Source organism: Melozone crissalis, unplaced genomic scaffold (genome assembly GCF_028551555.1).
Source record: "Melozone crissalis strain CALT ecotype California unplaced genomic scaffold, PUWL_Pcris_2 ptg000066l_1, whole genome shotgun sequence".
Lineage (NCBI taxonomy): Eukaryota > Metazoa > Chordata > Aves > Passeriformes > Passerellidae > Melozone > Melozone crissalis.
The window spans coordinates 1,115,924-1,139,387 of NW_026535844.1; the positions used below are offsets into that span (position 1 = coordinate 1,115,924).

Below are 23,464 nucleotides of genomic sequence, written 5' to 3' on the forward strand. Positions count from 1 at the left end.
TGGAGAAAGAAACTCTGGACTGGTACTTGATTAATTCAAAGAACTTGCAGGAAGCATTATTAGCATCATCTGCTAAAGTAGAAACCAGCAAATTAGTGCCTAAAGTTTTGCAATGGATGACAGAATGGAATTGGATTACTCGACCATTGAGAGAAGAACGCCCTATAGAAGGAGCTATTACAGCTTTTACAGATGCGGGAAAGAAATCAAGGCGTGCTGCTGTCACCTGGCAAGAAAAAGGACAATGGAAGCATCAACTTCTTACAGCAGATCCTGCAGATAGTTTACAAACTTTGGAATTGTTGGCAGTAGTATGGGCAGTGTCTAATTTACAGGAGCCTTTAAATGTGGTCACAGACTCTATGTATGTTGCCGGAGTAGCCAGGCGAATAGAGGAAGCAGCAATTAAGGAAGTGAATAATAAACGATTGTATGAGCTATTGATACAATTAAGGAAAGCTTTACGAGAAAGAAGTGCAGCGTATTCTGTGATTCATATTAGGAGTCATAAATGGTCTGAAGGTTTAGGAGAAGGGAATGAACGTGCAGACAAATTGGTTACTTTACCCATTGATAACTCTTGTCCTATTGACAAGCATACATTGGCCAGAGAAGCCCATAGCAGATATCATCAAAATGCAAGAGGGCTTGCAAAACATTTTGAGCTGAGTTTATCAGAAGCTAAAGCCATTGTTAGAGCATGTCCAATATGTAGTTATCATAATGAAGGAATAGGTTTAGGCATGGGAGTTAATCCTCGAGGTTTAGAAATAAATGAGAAATGGCAAATGGATGTTACGCAGGTACCTAGATTTGGTAAAGTTAAGTACGTGCATGTCACTGTAGATACATATAGCCACTACATATGGGCTACGGCTCAGGCAGGACAAAAAGCTACACATGTTATTAGGCACCTGTTAAGTTGCTTTGCTGTTATGGGAGTTCCAAGAAGTATCAAAACGGATAATGGTCGAGCTTATGTGTGTGCTAGGGTCCAGAAATTCTTAAATCGGTGGTCCATTAAGCATGTGACAGGTATTCCACACTCTTCTACTGGACAGGCAATAGTGGAAAGAGCAAACGGTACCCTTAAACGATATATTGAGAAGCATCAAGACTTAACAGACCCACAATCATGTTTGGCTAAGGTTCTGTATGTGATCAATCATTTATGTATTTTTGGAGAAGATGATACCCCTCCTGCGATTAAACATCATCCAAGGTCAGGTCAGAAAAATACTGAGGAGACAGAGGTCTGGGTTAGGTATAAGAACCCGAGTACAGGATTATGGGAAAAACCTGCGAAAGTATTATATTGGGGTCAGGGATATCTTTGTGTTTCTTCACCTACAGGACCTTTGTGGGTGCCTGCTAAGTGGACTAAACCTGTTTTTGATGCAGCCTCTAGTGGATCGCCTCAGAGAGGAGGACAGGGAGCGACTGAGGGAGAAACTGCCTCTAGTCCTACAACCGCTGCTGCTACAGCTGAAGGGACACTCGAAAGTGTTGGACAGAGCACTGACATGTCACTATCGGACGGCCCAGGAGTTGATTGGTTTTATTGACTCATTATCAACTTTTCGTTTAACAAATCCGGCAAAGGAACATTGCCTTGACTGTTATGATCCACATTGTGCTGCCTGGATAGCTCTACGTTGTGGGGGCTGTGATAATACTTTTTGGATAGAACAATCATTATTGCGGGATTTATGGTGTCATACTTGTGAGCACGAACACACGTGGGGCAAAAACTGGCAAGATGAATTAAGGAGACAAACGGGACTAAATGCATATGTCGCTTTAAATCTTTATGAGTCTCCTGAGCAAAAAATTCTTGCTTATTATCGTTGGGAAGTACAATGTGTTGTAAGTAGAATTAAGGTTCAAAGTAAATCATGTATAATTTCTGTAAGGTGTAGAAAATTAGTACCTTTAACACAACGTTCTATTGTAGGGCCCTTCAGGGGGAATCCTGAAAGAGCATTAGATCATTGCATTGAAAAATTACAAAAATTAAGTTTGAAAGTGACGGGACCAGTGAAATTAGGAGCAGCAAAACTAAAAACTGATAAGAAAAAGAAGGCTAGAAAGGGAACAACCTCTTCTAAATAAGGCTAATTAGTTTTCTATGATTAGGAATAAAATACGCCTTGCGCTAAAGAAAGAGCTTGAACTATTAGCCTTATATAGTAAGAAAGGTGAAGAGGCTTTGCAATCACCACCATTAAATTGGTTGCATTGGGTCGTAGAGACAGATTTTTATACTGGTCCTTACTTACATTCACTTCCTTGTTATGTTTGCAAAAGGGATGCTGATAAGTGCTATGCATGGATAGCTTTGCTTTGTGCAGGTTGTAATAAGATTTATTGGTACTCACAAAAGACAATAGCAAATTTATGGTGTGGATCTTGCTTCGGGAAGTGGATTCAAGATTTTGTCTGGGTTAGAGCTCTTGAACAAAGTACTGGCCTGCCAGGAAGGGCAGGATTGGAGCTTTTTGAGAGTGCAGAACAAGTGGTTATAGCATATATTAGATGGAAGTTGCAGCAAGTACTTAGAGAGCTTGAAGTTACTAGTGCCTCACGCATTATAGCAGCTCGCTGTAAAGCTGATTTGCCTTTAAACTTGCCATATGCTATACCTGTGAGCAAGGATGCTGATTTGGAGTTAGATCAGTGTATTCAAAGACTGACTCAGGTCCATTTTAACCAGCCTAACAAGTCAGGTAAAAGACAGCGGAAGAAGAAAAAACAGGCAAAGAGGAAAGAAAAATGAAGTTTGTTTTTATTATACTGCTTAACGCTGTAGCGGTTAAAGCAGTAGGAATAACACATTTCAGTCAGCCAAGAGAAAATCTATGGGTAACACTTGCTAATCAAATTAATCAATCATCACTTTGTCTTAGTCCTGGAGGGGTTACTAATCCATTTCGAACATGCTTGGTAGGATTTCCAGTGTGGTCTCCTGGAGAATTTTGCAGTGTAATAAGTAATCGAACCTTATGCATGCGTAACATGTCTAACATCACATTGCCAGCACAGCAAGGATATACTGCAGGTCAGAGTGATGGCTATCGCCAATGTTTACTAATCCAATCACTTAACACTTCCTTGCATTCTCCTCCTGAAGAATTAGATCTTTTTGGGAGTGCAAATGCCAGTATGCCTAACACCACAGCTGGCGGATGGTTTAGTTTCAAACCCTTAGATGCCCAGAATTTAAATCAACCTAAGGACACATAGGCCACCTTAGATTCATCCCTGAATTTGAGTGAATTCTCTCCACAGCATTACAGTCAATGTAACGGCACAAACATCACGACACCAATGAAATTACCTACAGGAATATTTCTAATTTGTGGAGACAGGGCGTGGAATGGTGTACCAGCTAAGCCACAGGGTGGACCCTGTTACTTGGGAAAATTGTCCTTGTTTCACCCTAATGTATCCTTGCTAATGCAGCTCAGTCAAATATCAAACAGGAAAAGGCGTAGTATACATGACTTGGACTGCAGCCAGATTGGAGATCCAAAGTTTTGGGGTACATTCAGACAAGTAGTAGTTTCAACTATTTTACCAGGAGGATCTGCCAATAAGGCTATGAATTTAGCAAAGCAATTAGGGTGCTGGACAAGAAATGAGCTGAACCAGACATCCCAAATTCTGGACATGATGACTGCAGATGTGCAAAGTGTTAACCATGCTGTTTTACAAAATAGAGCTGCTGTAGATTTTTTGCTCTTAGCACAAGGGCATGGATGTGAAGAATTTGAGGGAATGTGTTGTATGAATTTGTCTGATCATTCGGTGTCCATTCATACTAAGATAAAAGAACTACAACAGGGACTTCACAATCTCAAAGAAGAAGAAGGTTTAGGAATTGACGAATGGCTTAAAGGCTTAGGGCTTGGACCATGGCTAAGGAACATTGTGACATATGCTATCGGCTTACTGGGTGTGATCTTAATGTTTTTGCTTATTTTGCCTTGTATTTTTACTTGTATTCAAAACATGGTTAGCCGTATGATAGCAAAAACCTGGCAAACTAATCTCCTTGCTCAAGAAGAAAGCGGGGGAAATGTGGAGGATTTTATTAAGAGTTGGTTAGCTGAGAAAGGCCATACTGACTTAATGCCGCTGGTTAAGCTTGAAAGGGAGGTCAGCAGTCTCTGATTCAGTGACTGCTGACAGGCAAGAATGCCGGATGGCCTTGCTGCAACATGAGGAAAGGGAGGTGAGATTAGTCCTGAATATCTGCAGAATGTAACAGAAGAATAAGCACAAGAATGTAGAAGTAGGTGTAGTTGCTGATATGTAACTAACCAATCCTGAGCTCAACTTTTGCAATATGTATGAAGCTTATTAAGAACTATATTTAACCCGCCGTATTCGATCAATAAATTGGACTTGGATGAACCAACTGGTGTCTGGGTCTCCTTCCTCCGACAGGACTGGGATCAAATCAGAACTGGGATCAACTTTGGACTGGGATCAACTTTGGACTGGGATCAAATATGGCCTGGATCAAATATGACAGATTTTATGGACTGGGATCAAATATGGACTAGGATAAGCTATGGACAGGGATTAAATATGGACTGGGATCAAATATGGATTGGGATCAAATGGACTGGGTTCCTACAGACTGGGATAAACTGGACTGAGATTATATAGATGTGGTGGTTTGAGAGGAAGTTAGTTTTCTGGGATATGAAGTGGTCAGGCCAGTAGGTGCTCACATTTGAATACTGGCAGCTGGTTTGGCCACTGGGGACATTGGATACGCCTCTGAGAACTCAGGGGTTTAAAAGCAGAGCACTCCCGGGGGAAGCTCTCTTGGGTTCCAGCGAGGGAAGCAGGTCGGGCCTCCCCTGCCCAGTTCCTGGCTGGTTTGGGGCTGGGTGAGGTAGGCCTGGCCCGAGGATGGAAGGGTGGAAGAGCCCCGAGAGGCATCGGGCAGCCACACCTCCCCCCCAGGAGACAGAGAGAGACAGAGCGCCTGTGCCACCGTGAAATTTGATATCCTGTGCTGGCAGCACAGCTCGGCTGGCGGAGAAGGGCAGGGGGATGCAGCGAGAAGGGGTCTGGCCACTGTGGGAGCTTTGGATGGGCAAAGCCCGAGCTTTTAACCCTTTTTCGGACAAGGAAAACTTTGCAGAACATTAACCTTTCCTAGAAGAGAGACAAGAGATGAAATGGAAAAGGAAATGTGCAAGTGTGAAGGTCTGGTCAAGTGAAAGATGTCGGGAGAGTAGAGAGGAATCTTAGGTGGGAAGAGATGATGGAGTGGCCTTAGCTGGACTTTTCCTGTATGGCCATGGACAGAACCATGTTTCCTGTGCCACAGAGACTGCATCCATGGGGAGGCAATGGCTCGGAGCCAAGAGGGTTCAGTGTTGGTACCCCTCAGCCCCAGGGGGTGAAATTTGGGAGGCACAGGTGTCCCAAAGGTGAGACTGTGCCCTTTTTAGAACGGGACAAAGCATCCTAAAAAGGACAACCCTAGAAGCAGCTCTGGTCCATGTGCAGTGGTGAGAGCACTGGACGTGGAAGGAAGATGTCACGACGGACAATGTTCTCCAGGCGGTGCCACGAGTGACATGGAAACACACGAGGTTTCAGCGGTGTTTCCTGGGGAAGCCTATGGCACAAGAAGGATTCCTCTCCCCTTGATGAACTGAGAATTCATTACCTAAAGGGTGGTGATGGACCGAGAGTTGGTGATTTGCGGGATAGGTGTATTGGAAATTTGGTGGGAGGGGGAGGAAATGTTTTTGGAAAGTTTTCATTTTCCCTGTGTGTTTCTTGTTACTTAGAGTTGTAGTTTAGTTAATAAAGGTTTCTTTTCTTTATTTCTAAGTGGGGGCCTGCTTTGCTTATTCCTGGTCACATCTCACAGCAGACACCAGGGAGCATATATTTTCATGGGGACACTGGCATTGTGCCAGCATCAAACTGTGACACCTACGCTGCCAGTTGGCCTTTTTCCATCTCTCCAGCCATCCCCACAGAGCATTGGCTACCATCCATGAATCAGTGTAGAGGTAGAGCTTTGGCCATTTCTCTCCCTTAGCAATGTCCAGGCCCAGCTGAACAGCTTTGACTTCTGTAAGTTGACTTGATCCACCTTCTCCTTCAGCAGCCTCTGCCACCTGTCATGTGGGGCTCCATATGGCTGCTTTCCACTTCTGGTCCATCCCTGCGATGCAACAGGAACCGTCAGTGAAAAGAGCGTAGCGCGTTTCCTCTGGGGGCAGTTGGTTATAGGGAGGAGCCTCTTCAGCCCATGTCACTGGTTCTTGTTGCTCTTCATCATTAAGACCAAAGTTCTAACCTTCTGGCCAGTTTGTAATTATCTCCAAAATCCCAGGGCAATTCAGGTTTCCAATACGGGCGCACTGTGGGATAAGAGCAATCCGTTTACTCAATGTAGCATCAGTGGTGTGGTGGGGGGTGGGAACCTTCCTTTGAACATCCACCCCAGCACCGGCAGTCGGGGTGCCAGGAGGAGTTGTGCTTCCGTGCCAATCACCTCTGAGGCAGCCTGGACTCCTTCATAGGCAGTCAAGATTTCCTTCTCTGTGGGAGTGTAGTTGGCTTCTCACCCTCTGTAGCTTCGACTCCAAAATCCCAGTGGTCGGCCTCGAGTCTCCCCAGGCACCTTCTGCCAAAGGCTCCAGGACAAGCCATGGTTCCCGGCTGCAGAGTAGAGCACGTTCTTCACCTCTGGTCCTGTCCTGACTGGGCCAAGAGCAGCTGCATGAGCAATCTCCTGCTTGATCTGGGCAAAGTCTTGCTGCTCAGGGCCCCAGTGGAACTCGTTCTTCTTGCAGGTGACCAGGTAAAGAGGGCTCACGATCTGACTAGACTCAGGAATGTGCATTCTCCAAAAGCCTATGGCACCTAGGAAAGCTTGTGTTTCTTTCTTATTGGTGGGTGGAGGCATCGCTGTGATCTTGTTGATTACGTCTGTAGGAATCTGATGCCGTCCATTAATAAGGCCTCTGATCAGCCTTATCATGAAGCAGAGCCTTGGTGCTCAGGATCTCAATCCCTGAGGAGGGACCGGGTGGCCGAAGCCAGCTCAGGCCAATGTCGGGGGGCTACCTTTCTAGCAAGCCTGGTGATATTCAGCTCTATAGTGATTAGCAGCTCTTAGGACCTCAGCTCTTTGCTTGCTGGGTAGTGGAGCCCCGGGCTTGAGGCAGCAGCAGACGGAGAGAGGAGAAGGAGAAGGCAGAAGCTGTTCCACAGAGAAGGCTTTATCTGGGGGTCCGCAAAGGGTCTCAGCTCTTCTTCTTCTGAGCTAGTAGGGTACAGCATGCTACTTTTATAGGCTTGGCAAATATCTAAACTTGACCAATGGCAAGGGATTAGGGGGACCATAAAATGACCGATAGGTAAAGGCTACCATGGCATTGCCTTACATGGTTATAGAGACAGGTTATAGGGCAGATGTCCATGGAGTCAGGAAGCTTCCTTGCTGCTGTGTCAGCATTCCTTTTGTTAGATTCTCCATGGTGCTTTTGCTAAATGTATGGGGTTTACTACAGTCCATCTTGCCACTTCACTGCCAGGAACTGAATCTCACGAGCTGGTCCCTTTACCTCGACTTTTTCATGGCAAAATCAGCTCCCAGGAGGATTTGGATGATTTCCTTCCCTTTCTCAAACACTTCCCCAGCTGTGTTCCCCCCACACAATGATGTCATCAATATACTGCAGATGTTCTGGAGCCTCACCCCTTTCCAGTGCAGCCTGGATCAGTCCATGGCAGATGGTGGGGCTGTGCTTCCACCCCTGGGGCAGTCGGTTCCAGGTGTACTGCACTCCCCTCCATGTGAAAGCAAACTGAGGCCTGCATTCTGCTGCCAGAGGAATGGAGAAAAATGCATTGGCAATGTCTATAGTGGCAAAGCACTTTGCTGCCTTGGACTCCAGCTCGTACTGGAGCTCTAATATGTCTGGCACGGCAGCGCTCGGTGGTGGAGTCACTTCATTCAATGCATGGGAGTCCACAGTCAATCTCCATTCTCCTTCAGATTTTCGCTCAGGCCAAATGGGGCTGTTGAAGGGTGAGTGGGTCTTGCTGACCACCCCTTGGCTCTCCAGCTCTTGGATCATCTTTTGGATGGGGATCACAGCATCTCGAGTGGTTCTATACTGTTGTCGATACACTATGGAAGTGGCAATTGGCACCTGTTGCTCTTCTCCCTTCAGAAGTCCTACTGCACATGGGTTTTCTGACAGTCCAGGCAAGCTGTTCAACTGCTTGACACCCTCTGTCTCTACAGCAGCTATTCCAAATGCCCATCTGAGTCCCTTTGGGTCTTTTAGCCACTTCGGAGAAAGTCTATACCTAAAATGCATGGGGCTTCTGGGCCAGTCACAATAGGGTGTTTCTTCCATTCATTTCCACTCAGGCTCACCTCAGCTTCCACCAAAGTAAAATCCTGTGATCCCCCTGTCACACCAGCAATAGAAACAGACCCCGTCCTCACATGTAATCCTTCCGTAAGCCACAGAGGTCCTTCAGGGAAAAAGACCCAATATTTGTATCTGATCTTGCACCTGCTGCTTTGACTCCTGATTTTATGTCAGGAGGCATTGAGGTTCCTTCTCCTTCATCATCATCATCCTCATCATCCACTGGTTGATTGGTCTTGTCCGTGCATTTCTCACTTCTAGTACTGGCAGCAACAGCCATTGGTTGAGGCTTATTTTCTGGTTTAGCTGCTGGCTTAGGCTCACTATCTGGTTTGGCTGCTGGCTTCGAGCCTGGAGTGTTGACTGCACCCTGAGTCACTGGGATAGTTGCTGATTTATCTCCCTGCCCCTCTGCCTCTGTCTGCTGCCCGACAGGATCTAGCAGTGTGCGATGAGCACAAGCCAGGGCCCAGCTCACTGCAATGACCTTCCTCTCCTTAGGCTCATCCTGGGACTTCTCTTTCAGATATTTCCCCACCTCAGCTGGGTTCTGAATCTGCTCATGGGGAAAATCCCAGACTATAGGGTCAGAGAATTCCTTCAGGATTTGGCCCATATCCTCCCATTTCCCACACCACTTAGGATTTTCCACACCTGGGTCAACTCCTGAGTCAGGGGTCTCATCAGCCCATCTAGAAATCTCAGCCCTCATCCTAGAGAAGCAGCAGGCTGTATAGAGGAAGGTTACCAGATTGAATACCAGAAAGATGGTCTCTTTAACGTTCAGGGGAAACTCAACATCCTTCAATAGTGATGCAACAGATTCATAAGAGAAGAAAGAAAGCAAAGGCTGAAAAGCCTCATCCCCTGCTGCTCCTCCTCTAACAAACTGGATGCATAACCATAGCCGCGAACCATTCATACCTGGAGCAGACCCCAGCATGTTTACAAACTTTTTACACATCAATACCACCAAGCCCAGCAGGATAGCTATTCTGGTCACTGCCCCTCTGCTATAAAAACTACATATTAGGGACAATACTAGAGCTATTTCTGGGTAAGAAAATAAATCTAGGGACCATAGAGGTATTAAAATCTCAAAAAACCCTAGGGACCAGAAATGCATGCAAGCCTTCATCCCAACAGACATTATGAATTCAAAAAGCCTGGCTATTAACTGCTTTATACAAACACAGAGTAATGGCAACCAAAATGCACTCAAAACAGGGTTTTTCCACTCTCTCTTGAGCCCCACGTGTTGGGTGCCAAATTTTGTCCCGGTTTAGGGTAAATTTGGTAGAGAATCTCCAAAGGGGGCCCCTCCAGAAAGCAAACCCACACGGCCTCTCCCCCCAACCGGTTCGGGAAGGATTCCTCAGAGAGAAGTGGAAAGAACCTGTTTATTTAACAGGCACAGCACCCCCAGCACACAGAATGAACAATACCGGATGACACCGCTCTGAAAAAGGTGACAAATTCAGAAAGTCTCTCTCGCGGGTGGTCGCTCTGTTCTCAGTCCCTCCAGCGCTGGGGCAGCTGCTGCAGCCACAAGGTGCAAACTCTCGGTGTTCCCAGGTCCCAGTCTGGAGCAGGTTCGAGAAGGTTGAAAAAAGGAAAGGAGAAACAGTCCAGGAAGGAATTTGGACTGTATAGCTAAACTAGTTAATGAGCAGGAGCAAAAGCAAGCAGAAGTGAAGCAGAAGTAAGAGCCAGAGAGAGAGAGAGAGAGCAAAGCAAAAAGGTGAAAGCAGAACTGTGCACTGCCCCGTCTCCGTGTCCTTGATAAGAAAAACCCAAACAAAACTTTCACACTACAGAGACAGTGTTAATGGCACAGAACATATGAATGGGGATACAAGCATCATAACCTCACCCTAGGACACACGGGTGTCCTGAACAGTGTCATCCCATTGTTATCCTTTTGATACTAATTCTGTTCAGTTTTATCAGTATTCCTATTCATTATTAATTGGAGCATGGAACAGATTGATGTCTATAGTTAATACACACAACTTGGCTGATGTCCTCTACACTGTGGACATCCCCATGACATTTGACACAAGGCAATTATGAATGAAGCCTATGTGTTTTGGAATAATCCTTGATTTCCATTTATGATTTTGTGGAAATTACGTTCGATTTTTAGTGAATTGTTTTAGAAAATAATTTTTTAAAGTTAATGCTTCTATTAATATGTGTTGATTGCTTTTGCTTTTGATTATTTGTGACTGGTTTTAACCATTTAAATATTGTTTTAAAAGTAATATTGTTTTAATTAATCAACCATTTGTGAAAATTGTTATGATAATCAATATTATGTTTGTTTATTGTTTCCCTTTCCCCCTCCTTCTCCTATCCTTTCTTTTCCTTCTCTCACTCTCTTTTTCCTCTCTTTCTATCGTCCCTATTTTTCCGGGTTATACTACCAATGTACGGCGAGTTCTGCAGACTCATCAACGATGCTCTAGAGTTCTGCTGATGAAGATCCCTCAAGACAATCGTGAGTCATGGGGTCGTGTGAGAGTCTGTCCGAATTTTCCCTCATCTGCCTCATGATTGTCATTGGGGGACCACTGAAGAGAAGACCCCCCCCTGCCTGAAATCTCTGTCTCCAAAGGAGAAAGTCATGTGCGTGAGACCTGAGAGCACTGCTAAGCCATTGTTCTCACAGGTGTTGTTTGCTGTGTGCTACACTGAGCCCAATGAGAAGAAGAAGGGGCACCGTGCCCTTTTTGCAACTACAGCCTTGGGAGCTGTCCCACCTCTTGGCCAGGCTGGACTTCTCCTGAGTTTCAGGTGGTTCCCCCACAGAAGACCCTCACCTGTTTTACAACCACCGTGACAGACAGACTGAGATGTAAGGAGCCTCTCCATCAAGGACTGAGACATGGAACCCCCACGTGAAAAGGCCCCTCTGCTCCTTCCAAGGACTGGGACTGAAACCCCCAGCGCGGGGCAGGTGTGTGGGGGAGGCAAGCTGACCAAAGCGAGATGTTTGCCTGCAGGTTGTGACCGCTGGACCAAGAAGACAATGGCTCTCGTTTACCGCTGAGAGCATGGACTACCTGTTACATCTATTCCTTATTGTATCTGTTTCCCCACCTCACAATTTCCAATAGAGTTATCATAATAAAAACCTCTGAGTTAGCGAGAGACTTCGAGATCTCCCCGACGTAACAGGCGGATCCTCAACTGGACCAAAGGACTTGGTCTCTACGTTTGGTAGCTCTATCCCGTCTTTCTCTCTTTCTCTCTCTGTTTTGTCTCTCTCTTCCTCTCTCTTTTTCTCTCCCTTAATCCCTCTATCACATTTTGCTGTGGTCATTCAATAAAGGTGCATTTGTTTCGATTATCATTGCAAACCCCCTTGTACCGTGTCGGTTCTTTTTGCACCCTGAGATCAAATCCATGAACCATCACGAAACCTGTCCGTGAGGATGGATCGTGACACCCCCCAAGGACCCCTCCCCAAATTCCCCCCATAGCCCCCCCAGACCCTGCTAAAACCCCCTCAAGTTCTCCCCAGACCCTCCCCAAATCCCCCCCAAACATCCTCAAGACCCCTCACCAAATTCCCCTCACGACCCCTCCAGGACCCCTCACCTGTCCCTGCGCCTCCTCAGCAGCTCCCGGAGCCCCCTGTCCTCTCCCAGCGCCTCCCCCGCTCTCTCCAGCGCCTCCCGCAGGCCCCGCCCGAGCCCGGGGCGGCTCCCGGGGGTCCCTGTGGGGGGCCCGGGGGGCGGGGGGAGGGGCGCCACTTTGGGCTCGGCTCTGATTGGCTTGAGCAGCGCAGGGAGGGCGGGAGTTGCTGAGGGGAGACACACGATGATTTGTTGGTTTCGTAGAGGTCGCGGTGATTGACAGGAGAGGGGCTGGGTAGGTGGGCTTGGCCAAGGGGAGACGCCCAGTGAGGAAAGAGGGGGGGGCGTTGCTGAGGGGAGATGCCCGGTGATTGGTTGGTTCAGCACGTAAGAGGTGGGTGTGTCTGAGAGGAGGCGTGTGGTAATTGGTTGGATCAGAGGCATGGGAAGGCCGGTGTTCCTGAGGGGAGACAGGCAGTGATTGGATGGCTTGGGGCAGGGTGCGCCATGATTCGTTAATTTGGGAGATGAAGCATGGTGATTGGATGGTTGGGGCAGGGCGCACCGCTATTGGCTGGGAAAAGTCCAGGATTTTTAAGGGAACAGTCCCGGTTTTTTGGGGAAAACTCTGGGATTTTTAAGGAAAAATTCCCGTGCTTTGCAGGAGAAACATTCCCGGATTTTTTGACCCCACATGACTCCAAATACCCCAAATAACTCCAAAACACTCGAAATAAACCCCAAATAACCCCAAGAACCCCCAAACAATACCTAACAGTCCCGCAAATAACCCCAAAGAAATCCAAATAACCCCAAAAAACCAAAAAAACACCACAAATTACAGCCAAAAGTTCCCAAATGATTTCAAGCACACCTAAAAAAATCCGACATACACCAACATTAACGCCAAGAACCCCAAATAATTACAAATAAGCCCAAACAAACCTAAATAAGCCCAAACAAACCCAAATACTTGCAAATAAACCCAAATAATTCCAAATAACCCCAAATAAACAGTAATAAACCAAGTAAAACCAAAGATAAACCCCAACTAGTCCATCAATAACCCCAAATAAACCCCAAACCAACCCTAAATAAACCCAAATAAACCCCACGTAACTGCAGTTTTCCTGTTGCCCCCCGAAACAGATCCCGACCAATCAGAACGCGCACCACTGATGACGATCCACTTGCTGGGCAGAAACCCAGAGCACTGGCTCCGCCCAGCGATTTTCAGCCAATCAGCGCCCGGCCCGACTCTGACTCATCACTTGCCAGCCACAGACCAAGGCCTCTCACTGCGGTAAACACTCAGAGATCGCGTGGGGTAATTTCCAGCCAATCAGAGCGTGTCTCGCTGATGACTCATCAGTTGCGAGGAGCGGAATTTGGTGTGGGGGGGAAGGTGACCCTGGGGATGGGCTGGGGACCCCAAATTAATCCAAAACGGGGTCGGACCCCAAAACGGAGCGGGAGGGGCCTGGAGCCCCCAAAACCAAACACGGGGGAGGGGATTGGGGGAATGATCGGAAAGGGAAAAGCGGCGAAACGAGGGGGGTGGGACCCCAAAACTGAGCTGGGAGGAGGATGGGACCCCACTAGTTGAGGTGAGAATGTGGAATGGGACCCCAAAATTGAGCTGGGAGGGGTATGGGATCCCAAAACTGAGCTGGAAGGGGAATGGGACACCCCAAATTGAGCTGGGAGGGGGGTGGGACCCCCAAATGGATGAAGCCAATTTTGTTCCTGGAATAGGTAAAGTACTTTATGGATATGCAAAAAGTCTATGAATATGCAACAGGCTGATGTAATAGGAGAGAAGGACCAAGGCCAAAGGTTGTTATGGCCACCAAGACCCCCCAGTTATTTTCGGAAACACCCCTTAATTAATCTGTTTTTAATTACATCAGCCTGTTGCAGATTCATAGACCCCCATGCCTATCCACAAAGTAATTTACATCTTTCAGGGACTATTTCACATGGCCCAGCCTTGGGGGTGTCTCCCCATTAGAGGAGCCTCCACTGAAATGGAAAATGTAATCCTCCTCCCTTTGATTATTATTATTACTATTATTATTATTATTAATAATAATAATAATAATAATAATAATAATAATAATAATAATAATATTATTTTTGAAATTAAGGGGCTCTCAGGCAAAGATATGGGAGTAGAAATAACAGTTTTTTATTAGGAAAAATTAAAAATACAAATGCAGTAGTACAAACAAAAAAGAACAGTGACAGAGTCAGAATCCTCTGGGAATGCAGTGAAAAAGGTTGATTCTACTGGAATCTGATGGCAAAAGGCTGATCCTCTGGGAATCCAGTGGGAAAAGGGTTGATCCTCTGGGAATCCAGTGGGAAAAGGGCTGATCCTTTGGGAATCCATTTCTTACCCCCCAAAGACAAGGCAAAGGCAGAGCCGTGGAGTTTTTATAGGGTATCCCAAGGGTGGAGTTGGGGTTTGGGTCAGGGGAGGAGTTCTTAAAAACACAAGAAGGGTGAGATCAAATTCCTGCCTCTTAGCAACAGCAGCACTCCACACAGAACGTGTCCCCAGATCCTAAATTCCCTCTAAAAAAACTCAGACATTATGGAACTTCAGATAAACTCGATTAATTTCCTTCATTTAACCCAGTTTTGGGCGTCTTTAAAGGATGAAGGTGAAGCAAAGGAAAATTAGGGCCAAACCAAAAGGCGAAGCAGCCAGGTGTGTTCCCAACATGGATCACAGGGAATGTGAGTGACCAGAGCTGTGCCCAAAGTGCCTCCTCCAGTGGGGGACGGAGCTGGAGCAGTGCACGAAGCTCTGCCCGCACTCAGGGCACTCGCAGGGCTTCCCTTAGTGGTGCCTCTGTTGGTGTTGGGTCTAGTTAGAACTCCTGGAGAAGCTCTTCCCACACTGGGGACACTTTTAGGGCCTCTCCCTGGTGTGGATGCGCCGGTGGGTGACGAGGGTGGAGTTCTGCTTGAATCCGTTCCCGCAGTCGGGGCATTGGAAGGGCCTCTCCTGTGTGTGAATCCGATAGTGCCGGAGGAGATTGGAGCTGGTCTGAAACCCCTTCCTGCATTTATCACATTCATAGGGCTTCTCCCCTGTGTGGATGCGCCGGTGGATGATGAGGGTGCAGTTGTCCTTGAATCCCTTCCCGCAGTCGGGGCATTGGAAGGGCCACTCCTCTCTGTGAATCCAATAGTGCCGGAGGAGATGGGAGCAGGTCGTAAACCTCTTCCAACACTTGGAACACTCGTAGGGCCTCTCCCCAGTGTGGCTCCTCTGGTGCCTGATCAGGCTGGAGCTCCGGCTGAAGCACATCCCACACTCGGAACACTTGTACGGCCTTTCTCCAGTGTGGATCCTCCGGTGTTGGATAAGGACAGAGTTGTGCCTGAAGCTCTTGCCACACTCCCCACATTCATGGGGCCTCTCCCAAGCGTGGATCCTCTGGTGGTTGATGAGGCTTGAGCTCTGGCTGAACCTCTTCCCACACTCCCCACATTCGTAGGGCCTCTCCCCAGTGTGGATCCTCTGGTGCACAATCAGGCTGGAGTTCTCTGTGAAGCTCTTCCCACACTCCTCACACTCGTAGGGCTTCTCCCCAGTGTGGATCCTCTGGTGTCTGATCAGGTCAGAGTTCCACCTGAAGCTCTTCCCACACTCCCCACACGTGTGGGGCTTCTCCCCATCATGGAGCTGCTCATGGAGCACCAGCTCCAAGCTCTGGCTCCGTCTCCGGCCACCTTCCCGGCCCAGGCTGACTCTTTCCCCCGCAGATCCCCGCCGGCTGCGTTTGCAGCCCCTCCTCGTGCGGCATCTCCGGGGCTTTTCCTCCCCGCTGGCTTCCTGCGCCGTGGAGCCGCTCAAAACGGCCTCTTCCACCAGGTTCTGCCGTAGGCATTTGTCCTCCCTGCTCTCCATGCTCAGCACCTGCTCTGGGGAAGGAAGGACAAGGACAGGATGGGATTTGCCTCTGTGCCACAGGCAAGGGCAAGGAGATCCCCCCAGGGCTGAGCTGCAGCCGGGGCCGTGCTGGGCTGGGAGATGGAGCAGCACAGAGGGGAAAGGGGCACTGACTTCCTCCTCACCTGCCTCAGTGTCCTGGGGCATCTTCCTCTTCCTCGCAGCCTCCCAGGCCTTGGCAATGGGCAATCCTGGTTTGGGGAAAACAAGGGATGAGCGCGTTTGTAGGAGGGTCGGGGTGTAGGATGGTTGGGACAGACGGAGACGAGAGAGCTCTGCAGCCAGGACATGGAACTTGCGGTTTATTCAAAGGGCCTGGGTGCAGGGCCCTGCTTGGAGCTGCCAGGCACAGCTCGGAGCAGGCCTGAGAGAAGAGAGGGGTAGAGAGGATGAGAGGGTGATTAAGAGAGCAAAAGCATAAGAGAGTAAGTTTCCCGTTACAATACAACCAATCTTCTTCGGTGTTGAATATTCTATTTCTCACTTAGCAATCTAGTACAAGATACAAATCCTATAGCATTTACATACAGCCTGTAAAAATCATTACATCACCATACTGTGTTACATTTTAAACCCTAAAAACTCCTCTTTGGACCCCTTCTGCTGAGCTAGGGTGGTCTGCTCTGACCCTTGGATCTGTCTGCAAGCAGAGGGAATTGTTTCATCAAAAGGGGATTACCTTCAGCTGGCCACACCATTGTTTTCCAGTTATTCACTAACTGAGGTATCTCTTTCATTTTAATCTTCCTTATATTTCTATATTCTCAAAATCTTTTCCAGACAATCATATTTATAAGGCTTTCCTGTTTCATCTTCCCCAACACACATTGACTTTGAAGGTCCCTCTGCCCAAGTCCATCTCTGCAATCACTGGCCATCAGGGCTCCAGAAAAACCTCCCAAACACCCAAGATTCAGCCCTGAAAAAGCCTCCCAGGAGTCCCCCGTCCCTGGTTCCTCCCCTCTGGTGTTCGGGGGTTCCCCCCCTGTCCCAGCTGTTGGGGATCATGCTTGGATTGGGGGTCCCCCTTCTCCTCGGTGCCCACCCTGCCCAGGCTGCTGGCAGTACCTGCAATGCCAAAAGCTCCCCCCGCTTCGCTCTCCCCATTTCGGGATGCCGGGGCTGTTTGGGCTCCCGGGCTCCCTCCTCCCCTCATTCTCTGCTCTGGGCTGCAGCGGCTCCAAGGAGTCCCCCCTGCCCCTCTCCAGGCTCTTGAGGCTCCCGCCAATGGCGGCGCTCCCCCCTCTCTGGGCTCCCCACTTTGGGCTCCTGGGGGACACAGGGCTCTGCTCCTCCAGGCTGCCTCTGCCGGCAGCCGCCACTGCCACCCCCGATGTCCCCCCAAGGGGCCTTTTCTGCTCAGCCATGGACTTCTTCATTCTCCAAACATCCCCCAAAACCCCAACCCAGGGACCCCCCGGGATATCTGGCTGAGCTCCCCCTCCCCGCTCACCGGGGCAATGGGGGGCAATGATCCCACAGGTGGGGGCTGCGAATTCAGGCAGGGATTGACAGCGTGGTTCCCTCCCTCGGCACAGCCTCGATCCGCCTTTGTCCCTCTGCTTCCTCCCGCTCCTCCTCTTCCTTTCCCCCTCCTCCTCCCCCTCTGTCTTACCCCCACCTCCTTCTCCTCTTCAATCTCTCCCATTCCATCCCATCTCCTCCTCCTCCTCGCTAACCCCACCTCCTTCCCCTCCTTCCATCGCTGCTCTCTCTCCTTCTTCATCGCTCCTCTTCCATCCCTCCCCCTGCTTCTCGTCCCTAACCCCACCTCCTCCTCTCCCTTCATCCCTGCCCTTCCCTCCCTCCTCCTCCTCCTCCCCCAGCAGCAGCCACACCCTCGGTGCCCCGTTCCCACAGCCCTCGCAGCCGCGGCAGGGGCGGGGATGGAGCCGGGACAGGTCGGGATGGGCAGCGCGGGGCTCTCGGCTGCTCCAGGCGCTGCGGGCGGGGGGAACCCAGCCCGGGCCAAAGGAGAGGCAAACTGGGGGCAGAGCACAAAGCTAAGGATGCAGCAGAAAATGGAGATGAAAGAGTTACGTTAACATTAACTCCAAATGAGGAAAAACTGGAAATTCCAAAGTTTAGGGAAGTCGAGAAAAAAGATTTGAACACGACAGGAAGTGAACAAGATAAATCAGGGAAATGGAAACATCTTGATGGAAGACAATTACTTAATAAATGTGCTTCTAAGAAAATATTAGAAGACATGTATCATAAAACCCACTGGGGTATTCAAGCTTTGTGTGATCATTTTCTAAGGAACTATGGGTGCACTGGGATTTTTTGAGTTGCAAAGCAAGTAACTGAAAGATGCTTAATTTGCCAAACGATAAATAAAAAGGTGACGAGAAAAATAAGATTAGGAGGTCGTGAGTTAGCTCATCGACCATTTCAATGTATCCAAGCAGAAGTTTGGATTTCTTAGGCTCTGGATTTATTTGTAAAAAAAACCATTTACCTGGAAGAGAATATGCAATAGGTTAGACAGAGGATTTTAGAACAATAAAAATCTTTACAGTATGAGAAACCTCTGAGAAAAAAAAAAGGGGAAATGAAAGGGAAGGGAAGAAGAGGAAAAATCAGAAAGAGAGTGGGATCCTCTGCAGGTCTTGCCCCCTCCGTTCGCGGCCCAGGCGCCTGTCCCGGGTCCCGGCTCGCTGCCCGCCTCAGCTCCGCCTGCCCCGGTTTCCATCCCAGGTGCAGCCTCACTGCCCAGGGCAGCTCCACCTGCCCCGGCGCTGTCGCTCAATTTGTGTGCCCTGCTCCCACTGCCTGGCCCGCGGCCGCTCTGCCGCCCATGCTGGGCAAGATGGGGCTTGCTCTGTCCTGCCGCCTGCTCCGAGGTCACCGCGCTCACCGCACCCAGGGGGGGTCCCAGCCATCCCATCCCCGGCTGCCCTGCCCGTGCCACCTGCGCTGGGCACCGCCGCTGCTGCCGGGCTCTCCCACCTGCCTTTGCTCTGCCGGCAGCTGCCGGATCAGCCGCCATCAGCCATGTGGGGGCTACCCATGCTCCGCCTCGGGCTCCACGGGAAGATCCCCCTCTGCCGATTCCGGCAGCAGACCCTGCACACACTCCCACTGAGCCTCAGCGGGATATCCCCCCCTGACCCCGTCCTGCTCTGAGTTACGTCCCCTCGGTAACCACAGCTCCGGCTGTTCAGCGAAACTCTCTCTCTCTACAGGAAGCACCTTATCGAAACACTAGGAGCTCAGTTAAAAGTCAGCCCTCTCCAAATTCTTTCTCAAAACACGGGAAAAAGGCTATAGAAGGGAAGAAAGGGAAAGAGTTAGCTGAAGGGATTGCTCTATTTCCGTTCAGAGAGGTTCCCATGGGAGGGATGCGCTGCCCCGCCCCGCGGGAGCCACCAGCGCCCCTGCCGGCCATGCCCGGAACTGCACCCAAGGGCAAAGCGCCGCAGCCCAAAGGCCGGGACTGGGTCCGGGCTCTGTTTGCTGTCACTGCCGCAGCTGTTGGTGTTTGTTTGCCTTATTATACACACTAGTAAAAAACTGGTATTCCTATTCCCATATCTTTGCCTGAGAGCCCTTTGATTTCACTAGTCTAGAAATTAAGATGGAGGGGGTTTCCATTCTCCATTCCAAGAGAAGCTTTTTCTGCCTTCCCGAGCTGACACATCTCTTGTAAAGCAAGAAAAGCACCCACAGGCACTGAGGGGGGCTGCAGGAGGGGCACAAGAAGGCCCTGCAGCACTTGGGCACAAAGGCACAGCAGGTGAATGCAAGAAAGGAGCAGCAAAAGGCCAAGCTGAAGGCAAAGGCCAGGGCACAGTTCCTACAGCCCCTGAGGGATCAACCCCAGGGCGCAATGGGGCCCCAGCACCCAGGGCACGGGCTCGGCCACAAGCACCTGGCAGAGGCATTGCCCTCCTCGGCAGGGGAGAGCCCACCCAAACAGCCCCTGGCAAGGAACCAGGGCTCCAGCTGCAGGGCACAAGGACACTGCAAGCACAGACAGCAGCACCCTCAGGACCAGCAAGTCCACCCCTTGATGGACATGGACTGGCAGGGCTGTCACAGCCCACATCACACCAGGGACCCTCCACACTGCAGCCCTTGAGAACATTTAGGTCTGCATTGAGAGGAGGCATTTCCTGATGGACACAGGGGCTTCTCAATGCACTATGAGTCTTAGACATATGGGGGGGGGAAATGCTAAAAATATGTTTGATTAGCGAGGAGTTAAGTGGGAAACATGCGTGGTTTCATTCAACCACTATTGGTACATCTGGGAGAGCGATTTGAAATTCATGAATTTTTACTTGGTCCAAATTGTTATCATGATTTACTGGGAAGGTATTTGATCGCTAAACTTGGAATGCAAATTAATATTATAAAAGGTGATACAGAGACCAGTACTGTTGTACCTTTGTGTCAAATGTCTGGCGAGGCCTATGCTCAAGTGAATCCAGAAGTACGGGCAGGCCCAGCGAAAGAGGGAAATTTAGATATGGAGTCTCTCCAAAGCACTCTGAAGCAACCAGGACAAGTGGTGTCTAACAGCAACACCCTGTTCTAGGGGAGGGAAGGAAGGGGAATCAGACACAGCGCAGGTCACCGCCCCATGCTCAGCTCAACCCGCCCAGCTGTGGGTGCTTGTGACAGCCTGGCACTGAAATGCCCTGAGCAGGAAGGCTTCAACATCTTCTGCTGACACCATGGCACCTAACAGGGGGGCAAAAGCAATTCTCACTGCTTCAGCAACCACTGGAGCAGATATCAAGGCACATTCTCCCACAGCAAGCTGGGCTGGCACAGAGCCTGCCCTGGCACTTTGCTGCTGCCAACACCCAGCCAGGACATCGGCTCCTGCCTAAGGAGTGCCAAGCAGCACCACTGGTGGCCAAGGGGCCCATGCCAAGTGTCCCTGAGGCCAGAAACAGCCGCCAGCACAGCTCAACACGGGGGGACCCCTCAGCCTGGCCTCAAGGGCTCTGAAGCCCCGCAGATTTGCACTTCTCGCCTGCAGCAGGAGGATGGGAGGCCGCCCCTGAGCCTGCCCTGAAGGCAACGCAGCAGCAGCCAGGGCTCCACAGCGGGCCAAGCCCCTGCGCCTGCCCACAGATCCTCGCCTGGAATCCTCTGCAATCCTGGCCACCCTCCTCTGCCATCTCCAGCCACTGGGGCCAAGCCTTGCTGCCACTGCCACTGCTGCAGCTTCAGCGCTGGCTGGGCCTGCACTGCCACAGCTGCTGGGGAACACCACGGCACAATTCCACTCTGGGCCTCACTGACACCCACACTCTGGGCTGCCTGCCATTGCACTGCTGCAAAATGTACCGAGTTTAGTTCTTTTCAGTCTTATTTCTCTACTCAGGCTTGGTTTTCTTCGCCTTTGGGAAATGAATTTTAAAGGTTTTTTTTAAGGGGTGTTACACTGCTCAAAGGAGATGAGTTTAACATCTTAACAGACTGGGAATAGCCCAAAAGACACCCACAGAGATAACGACTAGCAACAAAACATCAACTTTGCCCAGCAGCAGGAAGAGAAGCTTCATTCCAGGCAGCCCACAGAGGAGCTTTAGAAATGCAAATGAACACTGCTGGGCAAAGTGTGGACAATGCACCTGGGTCTCTTGCCTGGGGCAGGAATTGGGCTGATTCCCTCTGCCCCTCACCTCAAGCTCTGCCTGCTTGCACTGTTGGAATTTGCACAGCTCAAGGCAGAGCCCAGGGGGAGGATATCTGACCCTGCAACACAAACGGGTGAAGCTGCAAAGGGAAACAGCACATGGAGAACGTTGGGAAAACTTCACTATAAATAAATAGGGGGAATCATCCCGCTGCCCACTCCAACATGTGCTGTCACTGTCTGTGTTATATAGGGTGGATTAGAGCACTGGGGATTTTTTGCTACCAAATATTCAGGGAAATAAGCTGGGAATCCAAGGATTTGATGATTTAATTAGAGAAAAGCAGTCAATTGATGCAGCCCTGGCTGGAGAGAGCGCCCAAAAATAGGGAAAAGGTGAACGGCCAGCAGAACAAATCCTATAACACCATGGACCAGCCCCTGGGAACCCGAACCAATTTGTATCAGGAGCCACAGTGCCCATTTCCCATTTCAATGGCATCATTAGATTACAAGCTCTGCTCGGAATAATAACCAACCAGACAGCTCCAGCTCCTGACCTTCCTGCTGATCAACCCACTGAAATGAGGAACACAACACTTAACCATGGGATGGGATCAGATCATCTGTTAGCAGAAAAATAGGGGTTCGTGGAAAATTAAATGACACAAACTGCTGTTGGCAAAGAGATGAAAAAGGAAAAGTGGTGAAACAGATAACAAAGGAAAGAAGAAAGCAGCTCATGTACGGATTCAAACGCGGAAAGGATGGGAATGGGACACAGTTTTGTGGCTCCGTGGCAGACCATGGGTTAAACGAATGCTGTTTCTCCTCTGATGTGCTGCAGCAACTCTCATCTTTTTACCATGCTCCACACCTTGAGAGTGCAGCTCATTCAGCAGCTGAGCGAGGGGCCAGGGACTTGCAGATAAGGAAGCAACAGGCGAAACCACCAGCTTCAATAAATGTTACTAATTAACATGGATTGCTGCTCACAGAAAGTCCCGCTAAATTCCTGAACTTCTCGAAGAACAAGGATTTAACAGAGCCATGAATATCGGCTGTTATACAAATGTGGGGGTGCACTGTTGGGCAGGATGAAACAAGAAAGCCTTTCAAATATGGCTGCCTAGCAAGGGGTTTTGAGAATATAGAAACTATATGCAAGATTGAAATGAAAGCAACCTTTGAGATACCTTAGTTGTGACCAGTTGAATGTAATCCCCCTGGAGGAAACAATTCCCTCTGCAAGCAGGCCTTGCATCTTGGCAGATAAGGCCCAAAGAATAAGATTTAGGGTTTAACATGTAGACATAGTATGGTAATGTAGTGATTTTTATAGGTTGTGTAGAAATGTTATAAGATATGCATGCTGTAGTAGACTGGTTAATGAGAATCTGCATGTTTAACACTGAAGACGATTTATTGTGTTGTAATGGGAGCTTCGCTCTCTTTTTGCTTCTTTTCGCCCTCTCCTGTTGCTCACACTCTGTGCTCTCTTATCTCTCTTCTCCCTTATCTCTTCGCCCGCACTCGTGCCCCTCTTCGCGCCCTTTTCTTTCTTTGTCTCTTTGTCTTCCCTCTGCACTCCTTCACCCCATCCTTTTACATGCTCTCTGCTCTTAAACTTTTGTCTTTAACTCTCTTATACTTTAACCCTCTTTTCTTTCGGCCCTGCTCCGAGCTGCAGCTGGCAGCTCGCAACAGGGCCCTTCACCCACGTCCTTTGTAATAAACGATAGTTTCATGACTTGGCTTCAAAGAGATCTCATCTCCGTCCATCCCTACCGTGCGTGACCCCCATCTCCTACAGTGCACATTGACGAGGATATGCAGTTGGCGGATCGGGAGGTCTGAACCTTCCAAGCACCTCAGCCAGTGGGCAAAAGGAGAGGGA

General features: G+C 49.3%; 1 pseudogene; it reads right to left on the reverse strand.

Moving 5' to 3' along the window:
* Window positions 1-23,464, reverse strand: part of LOC128945551 (uncharacterized) — a 1,882,792-nt pseudogene that overhangs the window by 514,999 nt on the left and 1,344,329 nt on the right.